Consider the following 12,559-nt stretch of genomic DNA (forward strand, 5'->3'; position numbering starts at 1 on the left):
AATAGGGTGTCCATTCCCCAATTTATGCTGTTCTATGCTTTGTCAAAGATCAGTTGGTTGTAAATATTTGGCTTTATTTCTGCATTCTCTATTCTGATCCATTGATCTATATGTCTGCTTTTATACAAGTACTATGTATTTTGATAACTACAGCCTTGTAGTACAATTTGAAGTCCAGTAATGCGCTGCCTCCAGATTTGTTCTTTTAGCTTTGTATTGCTTTGGCTAAGCAAGCTCTTTTTTGATTCCATATGAATTGTAGGATTGTTTCTTTTAATTCTGTGAAAAATAATGGTATTTTGATAGGAATTGCATTGAATCTGTAGATTGCTTTGGGCATATGGTCATTTTCACAATATTGATTCTCCCAATCCGTGAGAGTGGGATGTGTTTCCATTTGTTTGTGTCATCTATGATTTCTTTCAGCAATGTTTTGTAGTTCTCCTTGTAGAGATCTTTCACCTTGGTTAGTATATTCCAGGATATTTTACCTTTTTTGCAGCTATTGCAAAGGTGATTGAGTTTATTTCATTCTCAGTTTGGTCATTGTTGGTGTATATCAGTGTTACTGATTTGTGTACGCTGATTTTGTAACCTGAGACATTACTGAATTTGATTATCAAATCTAATCTTATCTCTAGGCTTATCCAGTCAACACTTTTGAGAAGTCTCTAGGGTTTTCTATGATATATAATCATATCATTGGTGAACAGCAATAGTTTTACTTCCTTTTTTGCAATCTATATGCACTGTATTTCCTTCTGTTGCCTGATTGGTCTGGCTAGGACTTCTGGTATTTTACTGAATGGAAAGTGGTGAAAGTGGGGATCCCTGTCTTGTTCCAGTTCTCAGTGGGAATGATTTCAACTTTTCCTCATTCAATATAATGTTGGCTGTGGGTTTGTCACAGATGGTGTCTATTAATTTGAACTAAGTCTCTTTTATACCTAGTTTGTTGAGGGTTTTTAATCATAAAAAGATGCTAGATTTTATCAAATGCTTTTTTGCAGCTATTGAGATAATCATATGGTTTTTGTTTTTAATTCTGTTTATGTGATGAATCATATTTACTGACATGCTTATGTTAAACCATCCCTGCATCCCTTGAATGAAGTCCACTTGATCATGATGTATTATCTTTCTGATGTGCTGATAGATTCAGCTATCTGGTATTTTGTTGAGAATTTTTGCATCTACGTTCATCAGGGATATTGGTCTGTAGTTTTCTTTTTTTATTATGTTCTTTCCTGGTTCTGGTATCAGGGTAACACTGGCTTAACAGAATGAGTTAGGGAGGATTCCCTCTTTCTCAATCTTTTGTAATAGTTTCACCAGTAGGATTGGTACCAATTCTTTGAATGCCTGGTAGAATTCAGCTGTGAATCCATCTGATCCTGGGCTTTTTTTCTTTGTTGTCAATTTTTAATTACTGATTTAATATTGCTGCTTGTTATTGGTCTGGTCTGGGTTGCTATTTCTTCCTGATTTAATCTAAAAAAGTTGTATGTTTCCAGGAATTTATCCATTTCCTCTAGATTTCCTAGGTTGTGTGCATAGTTGGTGTTTCTAGTTTGTGTTCATGGCTATCTGAAATTATCTTCTGTGTTTCTGTGGTGTAGGTTGTAATGTCTCCAATTTTATTTCTAATTGACTTATTTGAATCTCCTCTCTTCTTCTCTTGGTTAATCTAGCTAAAGTTCTATCAATTTTATTTGCCTTTTCAAAGAACCAACTTTTTGTTTCAATGATATTTTGTATTGATTTTTTGTTCAAATACACGTAGTTCTACTCTAATCTTCGTTACTTCTTTTCTTCTAGATTTGGGCTTAGTTTGTTCTTGTTTCTCTAATTCTTTGAGGTGTTACATTAGGTTGTCAGTTTGTGGTCTTTCAGGCTTTGATGTAGGCATTTAGTGCTACAAACATTCCTCTTAGCACTGCATTTACTGTATCCCAGAAGTTTTGATGACTCATGTCACTATTATTCATTTCAAAGAACTGTTTAATTTCCAACTTGATTTCATTTTTAACACAAAAATCATTCAGGAACAGACTGTTTAATTTCTATGTATAGGTATAGTTTTGAGGGTTTCTTTTGGAGTTGATTTCTAGTTGTATTCTGCTGTGGTCTGAGAAGATACTTGCTATAATTTTTATTTTTTCACATTTATTGAGACTTGTTTTGTGGCATGTCATATGGTCTATCATGAAAAATGTTCCATGTGCTGATGAGAAGAATGTATATTCTGAAATTCTTAGGTAGAATGTTCTGTAAATATCTGTTAAGTCCATTTGTTCTAGAGTGTTTAAGACCATTGTTTCTTTGTTGACTTTCTGTCTCAGTCATCTGTCTAGTGCTGTCAACGGGGTGTTGAAGTCCCCCACTATTCTTGTGTTGCTTTCTATCTCCTCTCTTAAGTCAAGTAGTAATTGTTTTACAAATCTGAGAGCTCCAGGGATAAGTGCTTATACATTTAAAATTATAATATCTTCTTATTGAACTGATCCTTTTATCATCATATAATGATCTTCTTTGTCATTTTTTACTGCTGTTGCTTTAAAGTTTGTTGTTGTTTTATCTAATATTAGAATAGCTACTCCTGGTCACTTTGGGTTTCCATTTGCATGGATTAACTTTTACCACCCTTTTACCTTGAGTTTATATAAATCCCTCAATGTTAGGTGAGTCTCTTGAAGACCAAAGATATCTAGTTTGTGATTTTTTTATCTAATCTGCCAATCTGTATATTTTAAGTGGACCATTACGCCATTTACGTTCAACATTAATATCAAGATACTGTTCCAATCATCATGTGAATTGTTACCTACTTTTTTTTCTTCATTGTGTTATTGTTTTATAGGCCGTGTGAGTTTTATGCTTGCAAGAGGTTCTATTCTGGTGCATAACGGGCTTTTGTTTCAAGATTTAGAACTCCTTTTAGCATTTCTTGTAGGGCTGGTCTGGTAGTAACAAGTTTTCTCAGCGCTTATTTGTCTGAAAATGATGTAGTTTTGCTGGATACAAAATTTTTGGCCGATGATTATCCTGTTTAAGGAGGCTAAAGATAGGACTCCAGCCCCTTCTGGTTTGTAAGGGTTCTGCTGAGAAGTCTGCTGTTAGTCTGAAAGGTTTTCCCTTACAGGTTACCTGATGCTTTTGCCTCATGGCTCTTAGAATTATTTCATTCACATTGACATTAGATAGCTAGATGATTATATGCCTTCGTGTTTTGTTTTTTGTTTTTTGTTTTTGCAATGAATCTCACAGGAGTTCTTTGAGTTTCTTGTATTTGGATATCTAAATCACTAGCAAGGCCAGGGAAGTTTTCCTCAATTTCGTCGAAAAATTATTCTACTTATTTTAGTCTATTGTTAAAACCTCCACTGCATTTTGTAGTTCCCTAAATGTGTCTTTCATTTCCAGAAGTTCTGGTTTGTTTCTTTTTAAAATATCTATCTCTTTAGAAATTTTTTCATTCATATCCTGAATTTTTTAAATTTCTTTATGTTAATTTTCACCTTTCTCTGGTATCTCAAATAAATTTTCCAAACATTTTACTTTCCCTTATCCCTCAAAACACCAATTATTATTAAGTTTGGCCATTTCACATAATCCATTATTTCCTGGAGACTTTGTTCATTTCTGTTCTTTATTCTTTATTTTTCTCTGACTGGGTTAGCTTAAAAGCCTTGTCTTCAAGCACTGAAACTCTTTCTTCTACTTGTTCTAGCCTATTGTTAAAACCTCTACCACATTTTGTAATTCCCTAAATGTGTCTTTCATTTCCAGAAGTTCTGATTTTTTTTCTCTTTAAAATATGTATCTCTTCACTCATATGCTGATTTTTTCAAAATTTCTTTATGTTGGTTTTCACCTTTTTCTGGTATCTCCTAAAGTACCTTAGTAATTAATCTTTTGAATTCGTTTTCTGATATCTCCAAGATTTCATCTTGGTTTGGATCTGTTACTAGAGAGCTAGTGAAGCTGCCATTGCAAAATTATAACTGAGAAAATTATTGCAGTGAAAGAGATCTGACCTAACCAACTTCATCTTTCTTCTGACCTCCACGCTGTCCATGTTCATTCCTGGGCATAAGCTGAACTAACTTTGGTAAAACTTAGTTTATAGTTTAACTTTGAAACAAAGACAATAACAGCCCTTTTCCAAAACAAACCCCCTTCCTGTTTGGAGACTAGATTGCCTTTGTAGGACTAACAAATTAGCCACAAGATTAGAAATCATGGTTTAGGAGTCATGCAGCTGGACTCCTCTCATGCTACCTCTACACAATTCTGACCCTCCCCAAATTGCTCCTGGGGATAATATCACTATTATAAAGCCTAAGATCAATGTTTGAGATATTTTGCAGACCCTGCACTTGATGGATCAGCTGGCACCACCCAGATCAACTAACTGGTTTATCTGGTCTTGTGGCCCCCACCCAGGGACTGACTCAGCACAAGAAGACAGATTTGACTCTCTATGATTGTATCTCTGACCCAACCAATCAACACTCCTGACTCACTGTCCCCTAACCACCAAATTGTCCTTAAAATCCCCAATTTCCAAGTTTTGGGGGAGACTCATTTGAGTAATAATAAAACTCTGGTCTCTCATACAGCCAGCTCTGCATTAATAACATTTTCTCTATTGCAGTTCCCCTGTCTTGATAAATTGGCTCTCTCCAGGCAGCAGGCAAGCAGAACCCATTGGGTGGTTACACTAGTGTGACCTTTGGGTATATTGCAGAACCTTGTTTTGTCATATTATCAGAATTATTTTTCTGGTTCCTTCTCATTTGGGTATACTATTTCTTCTAATTATTCTTGAAATTATGTTTTATTTGACTGTGTTTTTTTTTATTTCTTTTTCCCCCCTTAAGGCTGTGACTTTAAAGCTTATAGTTTAATGTAGCCCAATTCAGTTATTGGTGCATTCAGGAGTGAAGACCCTGTGTGAGAGCTTTATTTATAGAGACTCTTTGCATGATAACCTTCTCAGGTGCTTCTCGGTAGCAATGTGCTCAGTGTGTGAGCAACTTCACTGTATCCTATGGAGTTGGAATAGCAGAGGTCTCTTGAAGCCTACTTTGTTCCCCCATGATGTGTGCTTTTAATTTATTTATTTATTCCCCAGTATTTTATTTACTGGGTTGAACAACTCAGGCTTCAGGCTAGTAGGATAGGTGTCCCAGGGTAGAAACTGGTTGTGATTAAAGCAGGTGGGTAAATGCAATATGTAATGGTAGGCAGAGGTCCCAGCCTTGACAGAGCTGGCTGAAGGTTGGGAGAAGCTCTCAGAGAAGTACACTGAGTTCTTATCAGGGGAAAGGGTGGGAGCTACCTCAGCCCCTGTGTCAGGGCAGCAGGAAAGCAATCCACATTCCAGACACACTCATGACCCAGTGTTCCAGTATTCCTGCTATTCCATCAGACAGGCACCTATTTTCATCTTCAGGAATGTTGATGTTCCAAGTATAGAGGAGTTGTGACTCTACCTCTCACCCACACCTGAACCTGAAAGGTGCTCCTCCTGTGGGGATGCAGTCACCCTGAAATATCCGAAAAAGGTTGTTTTTAGGTGCACCCATGCTGAGCACCTGTAAGAGAAGACCCAGTTGTGTCTTGCAGTGGTGGATGGGAGGAAAAAGAATTCCCCTTTGGGAATTCCCTTCTCCAAGACCCTTCAAGAGCACCAGAGCTGCCTGACTGTTGGGGTACAGCTGCAGACTTTCCCTGCTGAACCCAGTACTGCAACTGTGCCTCTGCGGGAAGAAAGAAACTTCCCAACAGCAAAAAGAGCTGGGACTCAAGGCCTGCCAGCTGGATTCTTTTGTCCCATGGAGTGTCCCCTTAATGTGGCGTACTTTCCTTTCCCCTAGGACCAGGTGTCCCTGAGAGCCAGGCCACTACGAATGCTGCTGTTCCTCTGGGTCTAGTAACCCAGTGGAGTTGCCACACTCCAGGTTTGTGCTGGGAAAGTCTGCAAGGGATCCACTGATGTGACAGTTCCTCAAGTCTCCCAGCATCAGGTACCAGCACCATCTCTGATGGGGATGGCAGGAGAGGGTCATAGACTCTGTGAGATTCCTTGGTTATAAATAGCCTTAGTGTGTTGGCTTTCTCAAATGCTGGTGGTAGTAGTAATGAACTGGTCACATGGACAGACTCAGGACCTCTGGTTAGCCAGGTTGGTAGCCAGAATGATACAGACAATAGTGATAGCAGAGGTCATGCACAGGTTTTCTCCTTCCTGGGCACATTGTTGTTCTACTTGGAGATACTGTAACGCATTGTGTCAGTTGGCCTCCAGCCAAGAGGTGGTGCTTGCAAAAGAGTCCCAGTTGTGGTAGTAGTGGTGGGATTTGTACTTGCCTTATGTTACCCAGGAGAGATACTGTGGTTTCTCAGGTGATGGGCAGAGCTATAGAGCTCCCAAACATTTCTGTCCTTCGTGTTAAGCTATTAGGGCAAGCACAGGGGCAGAACCAGATGGGGGCTCCATCAGGTAGCTCCACACTCTGACTCTACCCATGCAGGGCAGCAGTGGCCCCAGTGAGGATCAGAGGAATTCGTTGGCCACTAGAGTAATGTTCTATGGAGGAGCATATCTGCCTCTGATGTACAAATGAGTTTGTACAGGGAGTCAGGAGTAGCAGGTGGCAGTAAACCCCGTCCAGCTCCCATGCACTTGGCAAAGCAAATCTCACACCTGCTAGCAGCACCTGTCTACGTTCTAGGCACTTAATGCTCAGAACTCAAAATGCCCCAGGCCATAAGCCTTCCCCACAGATACTGCAACCACAGCTTTCAGGCCATGCTTCTCCCAGTCTGCCTGTAAAGCTAGGGTGTGCAGCTCCTGCACTTGTGGCTGCAGCACACTTCCCACCTGCTCCCTGCCTGAGTTAGCTAGCAGATTTTCGCGAGATCCCCCATGACACAGAATCAGGAATGGCTTCTCTCGTTTCACACTGGAGACCGAAAATGCCTGCAAGGCTCTTCCCACACTGCTCCTACTTTCATATTCCCCATTGCTCCTTAAATCAGTTCTAGCACTGGGTAGAGTTAAGGCATTCCCCCATGGGCAGATTGCCAGGTTCCCCAGTTGGGGTGTGTATCCTGGAGGCATTCTCTCTGCCTTTCACACTCTGAGGACTTAGTTTTTCACATGGCTCACAGTGTGGGCTACAGCTTGCCACTTCTTTCAAAGGGTCTGTGATTTATTTCAGTTTTCCTGTTAAGTTCCTGCATTGCTTCTCAGAAAAAAAGTTCACAGTGAGAATTGCTATACACTATTATGTCTTTCGAAATAGAATAGGCATTGTAACACTTGCCTCCAATCTGCCATCTTGGAAAAAAAGAAACTACAATAATTTTATTACTGTCATATATATGGTACTAGAAATTATTACATAAAAAATTTCCAAAACATTTTGCAGTTTTTAGTGCTTAGGAGGTAAAAGTTACCAACTTTGAATGAAATTACCAAGAAATTAATTACTCACTGGATGGCTTTGGCTCTAGAGGAAATGAGTAGTTTAAAAAAGACCATATTTCTACATGAATAATTAAAAATAAATTCAGGCAAAATGTAACAAGATCCTATTTTTAAAGACCTCATTGAATTGTAGAAGTACCATAGACCAGAAGCCTACGACTCTGACGAGGGTAGACCTCTGAGAGGTGAGCTACTGGTGTGCAGGTGCATTCTCCCTCAGGGCATTTTCTGATAAAGGCAACAGAGTAAAAATTTGAGATTAGCCTGGCAGAGAAATGCTGCTAAGCAACTGTGTCTTCTTGGGCCACAATGGCAAAATCGCACATTTGAGGAGCCTCAAAGCACATGGCCTATTTCTTGATCAAGATATTTGTAAGGAGTAAAGGCAGTGTGAAACTAAAAATCTAAGCCAAAAAACTGAAATACAGAGGCATCAAAGAGTAAAGTTAAGAACCTGATAGAAGGACCCTCAAAAACATCAGGCTCATATTTGATATCCCCATAGTACTACACTTAAGAAAATGAAACAACCAAGAGTTAAATTAAGTAATAGCAAAAATGTAATCAGCACAGTTCATAATTGGATTAATGTAATTTTATCCCCACCTGTATCTACCTTGCAGAGCAAAGTGTGAAATTTCACTAGTAGAAAATAACATCATTTAGAATCTTTACAATGTTTTATACACAGTATCTGGCAAGCTATTAAAAATTATGGGGCATGCCAAAAAACAGAATGCATGATCAAAAATCAAAAGAAAAAAAAACATAAAATAACAGACTAATGGATGATCCAGATATTAGAGTTAGCCAACAAGAACTTTTTTAAAACTATGATTAATGTGTTCAATAAAAGAGATGGAAAAATAGAAAAGAAATAGTTGAAATCATAAATAATTTGTCCTGAGAAATGAATTCATTAAGAAAGAATTAAACAGGCATTCTAGAACTAAAAAATACAATATCTGAAATTAAGAACTCAATAGATTGATTTAATGGTAGTTGAAACAGTTGAAAAAAAAGTAGTGAATTAAATTATAACTCCGTAGAAAATATCTAAACTGTAGCATACAAACAAAAAGAGTTGTAATACAGAATTTTATTTATTTTTTTTTTGAGACAGAGTCTCACTCTGTCGCCCAGGCTGGAGTGTAGTGGCGCAATCTTGGCTCACTGCTTGCTCCGCCTCCTGGGTTCACGCCATTCTCCTGCCTCAGCCTCCTGAGTAGCTGGGACTACAGGTGCCTGCCACCACGCCCGGCTAATTTTTTTGTATTTTTAGTAGAGACAGGGTTTCACCGTGTTAGCCAGGATGGTCTCGATCTCCTGACCTCGTGATCCACCCACCTCGGCCTCCCAAAGTGCTGGGATTACAGGCGTGAGCCACCACGCCCGGCCTAATACAGAAGAATTCCAAGAGTGTTCGAGGCATGGTGAATAGTTCTAACACATATATTTATGGGAGTCTCAGAAAGACAGCAAGAAAAAATATGACAAAATACATAAAAGATAATAGCCAAGAATTATTTAAAACTGATAAAAGACATAAACCCACAGATTCAAAGGTTCCGCAAACCTCAGGCTAATGTATTAAAAAGAAAACAACACTTCAGACACATCAAAGCTTAAAAACCAAAGACAATATCTCTGGAAGGAGAAACAATAAGCTGGACAGCTTACTTCTCAATGGAAAAGATGGAAAGTCTAAAACAACAAAATATTATTAAAGTGCTGAAAATAATCACCAACCTAAAAATCTATACTCAAAAATAAATCATTCAAAAATAACAAAATACATTTCAGACAAACAAAAACTGTAATAATTCAGCAGCAGACCTGGACCAGAAGAAATGCTAAAGGAAGTTTTTCAGACAGAAGAATTTTCATTTCATAAAAATGCAAATGCAAAAAGGAATGATGCACAATAGAAAAATAAATAAATAAATGTAATCCACACAGCAAAATAATAATATTCAAAAAACTTAAAATATGTAGATTTAAAATGTGTGACAATAATTAAACAAAATACAAGATAACAAAATGGAGTTAAAATGTTCTGAGTCAGTCTTACGGAGAAAGTGGTAAAGGTCATCCTTCTTATTGGATTGCAATACATGAATGCTTATTGTAATTTTGATGGCAAAAACTAAAAGAATAGTAAAAAAACTAAAAATGTAATAGAGAGTGATGAAATGGAATAAAATAAAATATTTGATTAATATTTTATTTGATTATAATATTTGATTAATCCACACAGAAAGAGAGAATAAAAAGTGGATAATGTGAATCATGGCAGACAGGAGGCAGAACTAGATGGCATCCCACTTGGAAGGACAGAGCAGTGTGTGGAGTCTCAGATCATGAACTTTTGCTCCAGACCTACCACAGAAATAAATCAAGAAAGCTGAGAGAACACACAGACCCACTGAAAAAAGCAGATTGCTCCTGCAGGAGCCAGGAGACACCCCAAATACTGTGCTGGTATCCATGGCTGAGAGATCCACATATGGTTCACATCACAGAACTCTGTGCAGACAACCCCCAGTAGCAGCCCAGAGCCTAATAGACCTGCTGGGTGGCTGGATCCAGAAGAGACATAACAATCACTACAGCTTGGCTCATAGGAAGCCACATCCCTAGGTAAAGGGGGAGAATAATACATCAAGGGGACACCCCGTGGGAAAAATTAATCTTGTTTCCCTTGAAAACAGCCTTGAGTCCTACACCTTTCCTCTGACAGAGCCTACCCAAATGAGAAGGAACCAAAATCCCAACCCTGGTAATAAGACAAAATAAGGTTCATTAACATCCTCAAAAAAATCACATTAGCTCACCAGCAATGGATCCAAACCAAGAAGAAATCCCTGATTTACCTGAAAAAGAATTCAGAGGAAAGTTATTAAGCTAATCAAAAAGGCATCAGAGAAAGTCAAAGCCCAATTTAAGGAAATAAATATATATATATGAAATGAGGGAAGAAATATTCAATGAAATAAACAGTATAAATAAAAAACAATCAAAACTTCAGGAAACAATGGACACACTAATGGAAATGCAAAATGCTCTGGGAAGTCTCAGCAATAGAATGCAACAAGCAGAAGAAGGAACTTCAAGCTTGAAGACAAGGTTTTTTAATTAACCCAATCAAACAAAGACAAAGAAAAAAATAGGAAAATATGAACAAAGCTTCCAAGAAGTCTGGGATTATGTTAAATGACCAAACCTAAGAGTAATTGGCATTCCTGAGAAAGAAGAGAAATCTAGAAGTTTGGAAAACATACTTGGGGAAATAAGTGAGGAAAACGTTCCCAGCCTTGCTAGAGACCTAGACATTCAAATACAAGAAGCTCATTTGCAAAAGATCATTCATTGCAAAAGATCATTGCCTAGGGACAATGTTATCAGGTTATCTAAAGTTAAGAGGAAAAAAACAATCTTAAGAGCTGTGAGGCAGAAGCACCAGGTAACCTGTAAAGGAAAACCTATCAGATTAACAGCAGATTTCTCAGCAGAAACCCTACAAGCTAAAAGAGATTGGGGCCCTATCTTCAGCCTCCTTAAACAAAACAACTATCAGCCAAAACTTTTGTATCCAGTGAAACTGAGCTTCAGAAATGAAGGAAACATACAACCTTTTCAGACAAACAAATGCTGAGAGAATTTGCCACTACCAAGCCAGTACTACAAGAACTGCTAAAAGGAACCCTAAATTTTAAAACAAATCCCAGAAGCACATCAAAACAGAACTTCTTCAAACCATAAATCTCACAGGACCTACAAAATAAAAATACAATTAAAAAAAAAATTAAAAAGCCCAGTGCGGTAGCTCACACCGGTAATCCCAGTATTTTGGGAGGCAGAGGCGGACAGATCACTTGAGGTCAGGAGTTTGAGCCTAGCCTGGCCAACATGGCAAAACTCTGTCTCTACTAAAAATACAAAAATTAGCCGGATGTGATGGTGAGTGCCTGTGATCCCAGCTACTTGAAAGGCTGAGGCACAAGAATTGCTTGAACCTGGGAGGCGGACATTGCAGTCAGCCAAGATTGAGCCACTGCACTCCAGCCTGAGTGAGAGAGTGAGGATGTGTCTCAAAAAAAAAAAAAAAAAAGAAAAGTAAAGAAAAAAGCCAAGGTATACAGGCAACAAATAGCATGATAAACGGAATAGTACCTCACATCTCAATACTAACATTGACTGTACATTGCCTAAATGCTCCACTTAAAAAATACAGAATTGCAGAAGGAATAAGAATTTACCAACTAGCAGTCTCTGCTCCCTTCAAGAGACTCACCTGACACATAAGAACTCATATAAACTTACGGTAAAGGGGTGGAAAAAGACACTCCATGCAAATGAACACCCAAAGCTAGGAGAAGTAGCTCTTCTTATATCAGACAAAACAAACTTTAAAGCAACAGCAGTTTAAAAAGACAAAGAAGGCCTTGTCCAACAGGAAAATATCACAATCCTAAATATATATGCATCTAATACTGGAGCTCCCAAATTTATAAAACAATTACTACTAGACGTAAGAAATGAGATAGACAGCAACACAATAACAGTGGGGGACTTCAATACTTCACAGACAGCACTAGACAAGTCATCAAGACAGAAAGTCAACAAAGAAACAATGGATTTAAACTATGCCCTAGGACAAATGGACTTAACAGATATTTACAGAACATTTTACCCAACAATTGCAGACTATACATTCTATTCATCAGCACATGGAATGTTCTCCAAGATAGACCATATGATAGGCCACGAAACAAGCCTCAATAAATCTAAGAAAACTGAAATTATTACAAGCGCTCTTTCAGACCACAGTGGAATAAAACAGGAAATCAACTCTAAAGGGAACCTTCAAAATCATGCAAATAGAGGGAAATTAAATAACCTGCTCCTGAATGATCATTGGGTCAACAATGAAATCAAGATGGAAATTAAAAGATTATTCAAACTGAACAACAATAGTGACACAACCTAACAAAACCTTTGGGATACAGCAAAGGTAGTGCTAAGAGGAAAGTTCATAGCCCTAAATGCCTACACCAAAAA

The 12,559-nt window shown here is 38.1% G+C and overlaps 1 protein-coding gene across 4 annotated transcripts in view; it reads right to left on the bottom strand.

Moving 5' to 3' along the window:
- The window catches only part of STPG2 (sperm tail PG-rich repeat containing 2), a 786,467-nt gene that overhangs the window by 582,440 nt on the left and 191,468 nt on the right, over positions 1 to 12,559 (bottom strand). The window lies entirely within an intron of this gene.

The sequence above is a fragment of the Pongo pygmaeus genome, chromosome 3 (genome assembly GCF_028885625.2).
Source record: "Pongo pygmaeus isolate AG05252 chromosome 3, NHGRI_mPonPyg2-v2.0_pri, whole genome shotgun sequence".
Lineage (NCBI taxonomy): Eukaryota > Metazoa > Chordata > Mammalia > Primates > Hominidae > Pongo > Pongo pygmaeus.